At 60.9% G+C, this 12,569-nt stretch overlaps 1 long non-coding RNA gene across 2 annotated transcripts in view; it reads right to left on the bottom strand.

The window, feature by feature from the left end:
* Nucleotides 1-12,569, bottom strand: part of LOC131278783 (uncharacterized) — a 56,392-nt gene that overhangs the window by 17,182 nt on the left and 26,641 nt on the right. The window lies entirely within an intron of this gene.

The raw sequence follows: 12,569 nt of genomic DNA, 5'->3' as shown, positions 1-12,569 counted from the left end.
CCCAATGCAAAAAAAATGCAGCCTGCCCAGGAGTGGCACCGCACACATGAAGAGCTGAGGCAGGAAGATGACACAACAAAAAAGAGATGCAGTTTCCCACCGCCGCCAGATAATGCAAGTGGACACAGAAGAACACACAGCGAATGGACAGAGAGTAGACAACTGGGAGGGGGGAGGAGGGAGCAGGAAGGGGAGAGAAATAAAATAAAAAAATAAATCTTAAAAAAAAAAAAGTAATGGGAAGGTCCTAAGAGACAAATCATTCCCAGTCTCTAGAACTAGAGGAAATAATGTCTCACTTATCTGTCACTCATAATGAATTTTTCAGAGTACTTTTCCTTTAAGTATCTGAACTTTTAAAAAAAATACTTTGGAGGCAAAATTTCCCCAAATGGATCTCTTGTTTTGTTATCTTTTTAAATATCAATACATCTAAAAATTTAAATATTTTTAAACAACTTTGATGATTAATCAATCAACACTAGAGCTTGTAAGATGCTTTGGCCTGGTGCTACAAATGCACTCAACAGCTCTGGGTTTTTTTTCCAATCACTTTCTAGTGAATTGACTATAACATTTCCAAAGTTCTGAAATGGCCAACAGACCACAGAAAGACATTTCTTTAGGAACCTGCTTGGCCCAGCCCGGGGCCAACCGCCCTCTCCCAGCCAAGACGGGCCGGTCCTGGCAGGCCGGCTGAGTGCGCTGTGACCGTCCACGGTCAACACCGCGGACGGGGCAGCCGCGTGCGGGAAGGGGGACGGCCGCGCACAGCAAGGGGCGCCTGCGAGGCTGGAGGGCAGGAGGGCTGACCCCTGGGGCCAGGGACTAGGCGGGTGGGGGCTCATGGGGACTGGGGTGCCCGGCAGGGGCTGGTTTCTGGAACCCAGGCTGCTTGCACAGATGCTTTCCCCGCCTGGTACATCACCAAGGACTCATGCATCTTACACTTCAAACCCACGTGCAACAATCAAGGTGTCAGGGAGAAAAAGCAAGGCTGGGGCAGGGCAAGGGCAGCGCGCATGCCCCAGGGCCCTTCCAGGCCTGCTACTGGCTGCACCCTAGACAAGACAGCTGGCACGGGGGGAGGAGCATTTGGGGGACATCGGGGGCCTCGGCCTCTCTCTCAGCCCCCCAGGGAAAAGGCAGGCTGTGGGTAAACATGGCCTCACAGCTCTGCTCCCCCAGAAGCAGGGTCAAAGGCCGCCGGGGGGGGCAGTAAGGGGTGAGAGGTATCCCAGCGGTTCTGGAAGATGCAGGTGACCTAAGGGCAGGGGATAGGCTCACGGACCTCGCAGAGCAGAGGAAGCCAGTCCCTAGGGTCCCCAAGTGCTGCCAAGGTCCCCAAGGACCCCCATGGTGGCACAGGCAAGGAGGTGGCCAGGGCTCGGCAGGACCTTGCAGAGGCAGGAGGCCGGTGCCCTCGGGTGCAGGCTCAAGGATGGGGCCAGGCCGTGGGACCACCGGTCGGCCAGCGTCCACCACCCCCAGGCAGGAGCAGGTGGTGCAGCCCCTGGAGAAACCGAGTCGAAGAGGAGTCAGCTCCCTGAGGACAGAGGGACAGGAGCTCTCTGAGGGCCGCATGCCATCGTGCACGCCGCGGTCCAGCTCCCCATTCCTGCAGGGATACCCCCTCCCCATCCCGCCAAGCTGCGCTCCTGCCGATCGCCCCACAGCCCACAGCGGGCAGGGCGGGCGCTCTGAGCCATCCACTCCTGCCCGACACAGGGGCAGTGCCCAGCTCTCGGGGCGCTGGCACAGCAGGAACAAAACGAATGAAACACTTAGTGAGTCCTAGAAACCGCCCCGGTGCCCCCTCACTCCACCAAGCCCTTCTGGGCCCCGCTGTGCCCAGGGGCTCCGTGCACCCCGCTGCTGTGGGGTCCCTGCCTGTGGCGGCTTGCTCGGTCGGTAGAGGTGGGGTCTGGCTGCGGACAAGGGGTCAGTCCCGCTTGGGACGAAGGGTCGGACCGGCAGCAGACGAGGGATTGGTCTCAAAAGGGGTTGCGCGGTTCGGCTGACGGGGTTGCCCGGCGAAGCTGGCAACGAAGGGGCCGCCCGGAGAAGCAGGCGACGAACTGGGGACAAGGGAGGCCAGGCCCTTGTCGGGGGCTCTCAGGACTGGAGGGCGCACGGCAGAAGAACTACCGAGGAGACAAGGTAAACACGCAAGTCCACTTTATTGAGGGAGAGGCAACAGTTTTATAGGGGCTGGGGAAGGCTGATTGGTCGAAGCCATGCCCTGTTCTGATTGGTTGCCGGAGAAAGGTCAGTGGGTGGTACTGGATGGGGGAGGGGTGGTGGTTAGGGATTGGCTGTCGCTGTTGCTGGGGGAAGGGGCAGGGTTTAGGGATTGGTGGCTGCTGTTGCTGGGGTGGAGGGCAGACTGGAGTTTCCCGCCCACGCCTGGCTGTTGCTGCTGTTGGGGGAGGGGAAAAGGGCAGACTGGAATTTTCCACCCTGCGCCTGCGCAGGGAGAAGGAAGAGGAAGGGTGCCGCCCCACAGGCATCGTGTGGCGCCATCCGGGAGGAGGGGCGGCCGTGGAAGCATGGCTGCTGAGAAGGGGAGACCCGAGGGCACTCTGCGCCCATGCCGAGCTTCCTTCAGGGGTGGCGGTGGGCCCGACCAACCACCCTATTATGGGGGCAGCGGAATTAGGCCTACCGCGGCCGCTCCCCTCGCCAGGCCAGCAAACCACACTTCAGCCCGAGGGGTGACCGCCCCTGCCTCTCCGTGTGAGCCCCAACCTCAGGCCACAGCTTCTCCCCACAGCAAAGAGGGAGGAAGACGCTGCCGGCAGGGCCTCGGGCGCTGGGCCTTTCCCCAGGACCCAGCCCCCTGGGTGGGTGACTGTGGGTGTGAAGGCATGCCCCACAGGTGGGGGCGGGACCCAGGGGCCACCAGCCAATCTCAGGGGCTGCACGGAGCACCCTCGCCCCGGAGCGCCCCGAGATGGGGCAGCGCGGGCTCGGCACCCACTGCAGCTTCAGGCAGCTGCCGCCTTCCAGAGACATGGCCCCTTTGGACACCTGCCCCCAGGGGACACCCAGGCACCCTCCTTCCACCTGCCGACTGCCAAGAGACCTTGTCCAGTGTCCTGCACTGCCCAGCGGGCGCTGTGGGTCCCCAGGCCCACCTGGAAGGCCCTCGTTCACCACGGCAACTATGTGATGCTGCAGGAGGGGAGGGTGCCCCCCGGAGCTGGGACCGCAGGGTGGGGTGGACATTCACGGGGTGCCCACAGGAGCTTCCTGGGTCCGTGATGAGGGCCCGCCTGCTGTCCACGGAGCACACCCCTCCATGGGACCCGTCTGGGCCGGAGGGCTCCACTGGGGAAGTCTGACACAGGACCCGGCCCCCGAGCTCTGAGGCCGGAGCTCCAGGGGCTGCAGCAGTCCTGGCATGTGTAGGCAGGAGTGCCAGGGCATGGCCCTGAGGCTGGGCCTTCCGGAAGCCACGGGACTTGGGCTGGGCAGCCTCCACCTTGGGGGCCCACGGAGGCCACTCTGTGCCCAGGGTGATTTTGTCTCTGGGCCAGAGGGTGCCATTAAAAGGACATGAGACTTCCGGTCAGCCACCCCTGGCCGAGTCTGAGCTCTTGATTTGGGAGGCAGACCGCTGTGGCTGGCCTCTGGGAGCCTCAGTCTCCCCATCATAAAATGGGACTCAATGTTCTGTTGTGGGGGAAACGGACTTTGGCCCAGTGGTTAGGGCGTCCGTCTGCCGCATGGGAGGTCCGTGGTTCAAACCCCGGGCCTCCGTGACCGGTGTGGAGGTGGCCCTGCAGTGCTGATGCACACAGGAAGTGCCCTGCCACACAGGGGTGTCCCCCGCATAGGGAGCCCCATGTGCAATGAGTGCACCCGTAGGGAGAGCCGCCCAGCACGAAAGAAAGTGCAGCCTGCCCAGGAATGGTGCCGCCCACACTTCCCGTGCAGCTGATGACAACAGAAGCGCATCAGCGGACAAAGAAACAAGATGCAGCAAATAGACACAGAGAACAGACAACCGGGGGAGGGGAGGGGAATTGAATAAATAAAAAATAAATCTTTAAAAAAAAAAAATGTTCTGTTATGGGTTGAACGGCAGCTCCCAAAAGCACTTGCGCGATTCCTAACCTCTGAACCTCTGACAGCCCTTGGGATGGGCTCTAATCCAGTACAACCAGTGTCCTTACAAGGAGAGAGGACTGGATGTGGCTCGGTGGTTGAGCACCTGCCTCCCATGTATGAGGTCCTGGGTTTGATCCCCAGTACCTCAAAAAAAAAGGAGGAGGAGACACACAGAGAGACAGAGTGGAGAAGGCTATGGGGCAGCCAAGATGGGATGCCCTGGCTTGGCAGCCTGCCCCCACCAGAAGCCGGCAGAGGGGCATGGGAAATCTCCCCTGCAGGCCCCAGAGGGAGCCCGGCCAGGCCTGGATTCTGGACTCGGGGCCTGCGGGAATCCTCTTCTGTCATTTAAGCCCCAGCCTGTGGCGCTTGGTCGTGGCAGCACCAGGAGTTGAAGACGCTTTCTTCCCCACAAGGTGGATTTGGGGGCGCGGTTCTCCTGCCACTGTCATGAGATGGGTAGAGGGTGCCCCCTCCCCAGGGGGAGGTGAGGGCTGAGGACAGTGCCTTGGCCATGGAGAGGGCTTGCAGCAATGGCTCGGGCCTGAGGTGGGCAGGAGGGAGCGACGGGCCGTGGAGTCTGACATGTCCCCTTCTCCATGTTACAGGGAGGGAAACCGAGGCACAGGGCTGTGCAGAGCCCCAGCTGATGTCCCAAATCCTCCTAGGAGCTGGGGTCAGGCTGAGGACGTGCACCCAGCAGGACGGCCAGTCCACTGTCCTTCCACCGCCTTCGAGCGTGTGGGGGGCTCCTGCTCTGCCCGGCCCCAGGCCTGGCCCCACGCCCACCCTCTGCACCTGCCCCCTGGGTTCTTCTAGACCCCCAGGAGGGGCCCTGAGCACTGCCCTAAGGTGGGGCCACACCCAATTCCCATAGCCCCGTGCACTCTGGGCACAGCCTCTGCCTGTCCCACAGAGCAAGGCCTAGAAGCAGCACGGACCTGCTCGAGGTGGCCGGCAAAACAGCGGGGGCCCTGCGGCTCAGCGGTGTGACTCAGGGTGCCCCGACACCCCGGAGCTTCTGGGATGGAGTGAGGCTGGTGCCGCTGGGGGCTCTGGTTCCCCGCCACGGGACTTCCCTCGCATGGCAGTGTGCCCGGGGGCCCAGCAGCGCTCCAGTGCTGTGAGAACTAAGGGAAGCAAGCCCGCCCTCAGCTGCATGCCTGGCACCCTGGAGCGGCAGCCCTGTCCAGAGGGGCCTTCCCAAAGTGCTTGCCCGCAGAGCCGGTTCTTCCTGCCTGCCCAGGGGGCAAGTGTTCCCGGAGGAGCCCTGCAGCAGCAGGAGGCTCTGCCTTGCCCCTGCCCACCCGGCCCGGCCTGGGACCCGCCTCCCTGCCCACGTAAACACCAGAGGAGGGTTGTAATCCCGCTTTGCCTCCAGGAGCCAGGCACCACCAAAGGGCAGGTCCAGGGGTGGCCTGGCTGAGGGACAGTGGCCGTAACTGAAAATGCAGTGTCCTCGGCCATCAGCTGCGAGTCATGGCTGCACCTGCACCAGAGGGGCTGCACAGGTGAGTCGCCTCTTCACTCAGGCACTCAGGAGCTCGGCCATCCGGGGTCTGCCTTCTGCAGGTCGAGGGGATGCCGGTCACCCCGAACCCCTCCTGAGCCGCCCTCCATGATCAGTGCCCCAAGGCAGGCCAGCAGGAGCGTGAGAAAAGACTGGGGTGCAGGGCTCGGCTGAGCAGGGGGCAGCTGCGCCCGGGGGGTGTCGGGCAGGCAGGGCCCACCAAAGGCTTCCGCCAGACCCCTAAACAAGGCCAAGCTCAGATCTTCTGCCTGCGTGGGTGTGCAGGGACTCAGAAACGGGCACTGCTGTCGGCTGGCCCAGAGACTGCAGGAAGCGATGCTCAGGAGGTGCAGCACAGCGCAGGATGGAGGGAGCCAAGGGCGTGGACGAGGGCGAGGTGGCAAACACACAGGGCCAGGCAGATGAGGGCTGCACTGAAGGTGGGGGTGAAGCAGGGTGATGCATGAGAGGTGCAGGGAGCTGGGGAGGGGGAAGGCACACATGGTGAGAGATGGGAGAATGGGGGACAGGCACAAAGAGAAGGGGTGTGTGGGGGCAGAGCTGGTGTCCCAAGGGCCACGGGAGCTGGGGAGGCCTAGGACACCTGGGCGGGCTGAGCGTGGTGGTGGGTGGGCTGAGGCCAGGGAGGAGGCAGGGGGGGAGGGGGGAGGGTGAGCAGGGGCCCTGGGGGAGGAGCAGGGGTGAAGTAGATGGAAACCATGGAAGACCCCAAGGAAAGCACAGGCGGGTCTCAGCAAGCTCCATGGCCCAGGACAAACGCCCAACACCCACCCCCAACAGCACTCCAAAGATGGCCAGGAACAGGGCAGGCCCACAGAGAGACAGCGTCCTGCACTCCCCCCACAGGCCGCCCTGCTGCAGGAAGAGCTCAGAGAGCCTTAAAGCTCGGAGCCATCCATCTTCACCGGTGAAATCTGCAAAGTAACTTTTCTTTTTAATTTTTTACATTTTAGTTTTAATTATTTTTAATAAAGGTACTTAAAACAAATACATCGTTTTCAGAATTGAAGAACTGTAAAAGCCTTCTAAAGAAAAAAGAAATGATATTTCTGTTTTTCCTTAGCATATCACTTATTTTTTGAGTGGATGTTGAGAGAAGAGCTGCCATAACCCACTGGGTGGACTGGGGGAGAGGGTAAACTACAGCATAAACTATTATCCATGTGAAGCAGCAGTGCTCCAAAATGTAGTCACCAAATGCAAAGTAACTTTTAAGGAAACACTGAACTCAAGGCAGAGTAAAGGCCAAGGTCACGGGAGGAAAAGGAGAAAATAGGTGACAGAGAGGTTTCCATGGACGCCACGTGGGAGGAACGCCGGCCGTGGGCCACAGACAGCGATTAAAACACAGCCCATCTGAGTGTGTGTGTGCACACGTGTGCGATGTGTCTGTGTGTGCATGTAGCCCTGTGTACGTGTGTTTCTGTCTGCATATGCATGTTTGTGTGCCTCTGCATGTATGCACATGTTTGTGCGTGTATGTGTGTGGTGAGTGTGTCTGCATGTCTGCATCTAGCACGTGTGTGTATGTCTGCATAACATGTGTGTAGAAGTGCTGGGAAGCATACACGTTCCATGTCACATGTACACATGTGCATGGACTCACACAGCAGGTGAACACAAGCACTCTCAGGTTAGGGGGGCCTCGTCTCTCTCCTGCTCTCTTTCGACTCCTCTTCTCTTCATTTATCCCTGTTGGCTGTTTCCCACACTTTCTCTGGTGAATACATATGGCTTTGTCATCAGCATAAGAAAAGTGCACGTCCTCCCAAACCCAGGGCACTAGGCTTCAGCAGTGGCCCCCTGGGGGAGAGGGAAGGGGGTCCCTGCCCTCAGGGGCTTCCGCGCAGGCTCCTGGAGAAGGGAGACATGTTCCCACCACTGGGTGTGGCCCAAGGAAAGGGGGGGGGCCCTGGGCCCAGGGCAGAGGAGATTTGTGCTCTTCTGGGTGGGTGTCAGGAGAGGCTGCATCAGGCTGCATGAGACAAAGGCCCCTCCACACACCTCTCAACTCTTGATCGTAAGGGACCCGGCAAATCACCTCCATTCTCTCATGGCTGGAAATGTGTTCTGCCCTGCGTCCTGAGCAGTGCACACACTTTGCCTCTCTTTTCCTCAGACCCCCTAACTTCTCCTCTCCAGCTGGCAGAAGGCAAGGCTCTGCATGGGTGCCAAGCCATGCCACCCTGCGGGAGCTGATCTGGGGCAGCCCAGCAGGTCCCCAAGCCAGCCTATCACATACCCTCCCCTCCACTTCGTTCTTTCCTCCAAAACTTACACTATTCCCCACCCCCAAAGTATTCCTTTCTCTCCCCCTCTGTCCCCAATGCCTTTTAGGCCCACCCTGCCACCTCTTCTAGGAAGCCTCCCTGGCTCCTCGGGCATCCTCAAGGGATGCCCGGCCTCTTCACGAGGCGCACCTTCCACTCTACCCCGCTCAACTCTCAAGGGTGGGGAGTGGCTCCCTGGAGGGCTGCACGGTGAGGTTTCTGAGCTGGGGTCTCCGGTGGACTCCCACGTTCTGAGTTAGATTAATGATGCCTGCCACAGGACAGGCCAGGGCAGAGCAGGCGCAGCTCTGGATCTGCATCCCTCTGGCTCCTCAGTGCCCCTCATTCAACAACCGGCTGGTACTTCGCATTCCTAACCAGATTATTCATTTACTCATTAAAAAAAAAAAAAATTAGTGTTTACCATGTGCCAGGGTCTTGGAGACACAGTGCCCGCTCCCTGCGTTTACCTTCTTCAGGACCGGGTCAGGGGAGGGGATAATGATAAACAGATCAACAGACAAACAGAAGGTGGTGAGATAGTCTGTGGGGCCAGGGGAGGCTGAGCAGGGGACCCTGGAGCAAAAGCCAAGGCCTCAGGCTGCAAGGAGCTGGGCTGTCCCAGGGAGGAAGGCCGGCCAGGGCTGGCTCTAGTGGTGGCACCAGGGCAGAACTTGCCAGGAGCTTGGCGGAGTGGGCGAGCGAGGGGCTGTGCTGTGAGGAGTCTTCGCGCCTTCTCGCGGGGTCCTGACCTGGCACCCGAGGACCAGAGGGTGGGTCAGCCGCAGCACAGCTTGGCAGGGGCTTCCCCCCAGCCGCTGTGACCCGTGGGGCCTGGGGGGGGGCACTCCAGGGAGCAGCTATTGACCACGTGGACGGAGCTCGTGACGACGCCAGGTGTGGCCAGACGCGTGTCTGAGCCTCCGTTTCCCCACCAGGGCCAGCGTCTCCCCTCAGGGCTGACATGCCCAGCATTGGTCGCCCACCGTGCGTCATGGGGATCCCCTGCGGTGGGCGCTGAGCTTGGAGAACAGGGCTTGGTTTCCGTTTCTAAAAGGGGGAAGGGGGTGGCGCTGTCCGGGTTGGACTGGGGAGAGCAGCCCCTGGTCTCTGCTGACGTCACTCCTCCCCCTGAGTCGCTGTCCCAGGACTGCTGCCTGCCTCCTGTCCCCAGGCCCCCAGCCAGGCCTGCCCGCACGCCTGGGGTGGCACTGCTAGCCTTGGCTTGGACCCGAGCCCAGGCACCCCCATGCCACTGCCCCGACCGGCACCCCAAAGCCAGGACGCCAGCTGTCCCTGGCCCACCTCCGGGCACTGCCCCCAGGGAGCGCCTCTGTGCGCACACTTTCCCCTCCCCCCCAATGACCGCGGGGCGGGGGGGGGGCACCGGCGGGGAGGCCCACCCCTCGCACATCCTAGAGCCCTAGGGCCCCAGAGCAGCCCTAAATCTGGAGGGGAGGGAGGCAGAGCGGTGGGAGTGGGCTCCACCTCCCCCCCTGGCTGGGGCTGGGGGTAGTTCCGCCTTCGTGTCAAAGGCTTTACTTGTGGCAGGACATCCGGTCTCCTGAAATTGAACTTTTTGATTCACTTCACTAGCTTCGGATATTTTGGGTATTTAAGCTACACTTGCGAGCAGTTAACATTTTTCACACTGGGCTAGGGGAAGAGTTGGGGTCCCTCTCCCCCCGTGGAGGGAGCGGCGCCCTGGCCGGGCAGCTCCTGGCCTCACCTCTGCGTGATGATCCCAGGACAGGCTGGGTGGGGCTAAGGACCACTGAAGAGGGGGCCAGCTGAGCCCAGGGCCCGCGCCCTGTCCTGGCAGCCCCTGCAGGACGGGCACGGCCAGCGGAGAAGCGTGTTCTCCATCGCGCCAGCCAGAACCAGGGCAGAGAGGGCGCAGGGTCCCGGGCAGAGGAGCAGACACGGGCAGACCTGCCGGCCCAGGCGTTGGCGCACGTATTTGCCCAGCTGACTTATTACACCCGCTTTAAATTAAAACCCTCCGCGTACCAAAAGCAACCAAAGTAAGCAAAGTCCCCTCCGTCCCGGGCCCCGGAAGCGTCCACCAGGGCCCTCCCCTGTGCGCTGACCCCGAGGATGCGCGGGCGGGGCTCCGGGAGGTGGGGTGGGTGGTCCGGGGAGGAGGTAAGGCCGACTGGGGTGGGCGCAGCGAAACCGAGCAGGAAATCCCCCTTCCGCGGAGGGGGTGGGGTGGGGTTGGGGGTGGGGGTGGGGGTGGGGGGTGGTTGCAGGGGCGCTGGGGGCTAGCGGAAGACGGGCGGCAGTCGGCGCTGGGCGCGGGGGCGTAGCCGCCCCGGGTCACGGGGAGGCCAGCGCGGGGGAAGCAGAGGCCCGTGCAGGGCGGTCTTGGCCGGCCTCGGCTCGGAGGCGGCCCCCCTGCCCTGACTGCAGGCCCCCAAGCGCCAACTCACCCAGCACGGGGGCCAGCCTGCCGCCCGCCCCATGTCCAGCAGGGAACCCGCAGGCGGGAGGCCTGTGGGAACGAGCTCCAGTCCCGGGATGGACTCCGGCCTCCCTCCCTCAGACCCACAGGGTGGCGGCACCCGCCGTGCATCTTAACGTGGCTGCAGCACACACGGAAAATGCTGTGTTTAATCTCTGGAACTGCGCTATGCCGTGAGCCCTAAACTGAACCCATGGATTACAGCTGGTAGTAGAGTGGGAATCACGTGCGCTCACCCACTGTAGCGCAGGTACGCACAAAGGCAAGGTGTGAATGATGGCGTGGTGCATGGGAATCCTGTGTTTTACACATGATTGTTCTATAAACCCACAACTTCCCTTTAAAAAAAAAAGACACACAGCCTGAATTTAAGGAGGCATAACCTGTGAATGGCTTGAATCAAAGGGCCAAGAAACTCAAGAGAAAACGGCAAACACAGAAAACTTCAAAGAGGGAACAGTTTTAAAAGAGAGACTTGAGCAGGTGCATCCATATAATAAGAGGAGAACGGCAGCCAAGGACCAAGGCGAGACTAAGCCAGAGCTGCAGAGGCCCGGAGGCCACCATCCCCGTCGTGTCCAGCCCATCCTGATGCTGTCAGGCCAGCTCTGTCCATCTGCACCAGCATGGCCTTGGCCGAGCGGCCACCTCCTGTCCCCTGCTCTGGCTGCCCAGCTGGACCCCTGCTCTGCTGCTGCCCCTCACCTCCCTCTGCTGAACACTGTACAAGCAGCAGGATCTTTAGCCCGCAGGTGTGGTTCTATGCAGCCACAAGGGCTCCCACTGCATCCAGGAGGGAGGCAGGCCTGGTGACTTGGCTTCACCCTGCCTGGAGACTCACCTCAGGCCCAGCCCCAGTGCCGTCCGGGGGTCCTGAGCTCCCTGCCCCCTGGCTCAGGGCACCTGCCACTTCCTCTGCTAAGGAATGCCTTTTCCACCCTCCACGGTTCATGCCGAACGTCCCCCAGCCTGCCCGCCTGGCAAATCCTCCCCGGGCAGCTCCAAGATCTCAGGGGGGCAGAGCCTTCTCTCTGGGGTGTGCCAGAGAACCCAGCTGGCAGCCCCCCTTCTCCACCTCCCCTCACGGGAGCTCGCGCACTTCGACTGAGCCCATCTTCTCTCCAGCTCCTTGCATTTGGAGAAAGCATCTCGGGCAACAGAAGTTTGCAAATGACCATCACACACCAGGCTGCCTCCAGCTCCAAAGCAGACCCCAGGCAAGGGGCTGCGCCCATGGGGTGGCCTTGTGCCTCTGGCTGAGCAGGGGAGCTGCTGGGAGCAGGTGGAGATGGGGGTGGGCGCTGCCAGCCCTCCCCAGGTGTCACTGCGAGGAGCCGGGGCCCCTTCCCACACACCGTCCCAAGTCTCTGCCGCCAGCCTGTGATGGTTTGAGGCTCTTAGGACCCCAGAAGAGTATGTTCTTAGAGTTCAACCATTCCTGTGGATGTCACCTACTGTAGGTGGGACCTTTTGATTAGGTTACTTCAGTTAAGGCATGGCCCAAGGACAGTCTTAATCCTCTTACTGGAGGCCTTTATAAATGGAATGAATGTGGTTAGAAAAAAGTCACAGAGAATGAGAAAGATGAAACAAGAGAAGGGAGAGCCCACAGACACACCACGTGCCCGGCCATGTGACAGAGGCATCCTGGACCGCCAACAGCCGGCCTTAGGGGAGAAAACATCGCCTGATGATGCCCTGATTTGGGCATTTTTCTCGGCCTTGAAACTGTCAGCTTGTATGCTAACAAATCCCCATTGTAAAGCCAACCCATTTCTGGTATGTTGCTTTCGCAGCCTAGCAGACTAAAACAGAGCCACTTTCTGGGGTGAGATAGAAAGCACATTGACAATTTATTCTGATTTCCCCGGAACCAGGCTCATCATTCCCAATGAGCACCATTTCTCCCGGGGGAAGTGGTCTAGGGGCAGAGACCCCCAGCCGAGCATGCCCAGGGGCATGGGATGGAGGGGCTGGCAAGGGTCCAGAGCGCTGAGAAAGGGTCCAAAGCCGGGCAGCAGAGGGCCCAGGGGGAGGAGGCACAGCTCAGTCTGGGTCAGGGGCTAACTCTGGTGGGGGTCCTGGGGGCTGCCTGGGGAGGGGTGCTGAGTGGCCCCCCTGCAGGAAGTGGCCGCAGAGTCCCTTGTCTGGAATGAAACTGCCTTCCCTGCTGCCGAGTAGATCACGGTGT

The sequence above is a fragment of the Dasypus novemcinctus genome, chromosome 6 (genome assembly GCF_030445035.2).
Source record: "Dasypus novemcinctus isolate mDasNov1 chromosome 6, mDasNov1.1.hap2, whole genome shotgun sequence".
NCBI lineage: Eukaryota > Metazoa > Chordata > Mammalia > Cingulata > Dasypodidae > Dasypus > Dasypus novemcinctus.
The sequence above is the reverse complement of the archived record's forward strand: the minus strand, read 5'-3'. Positions and strand labels throughout refer to the sequence as shown.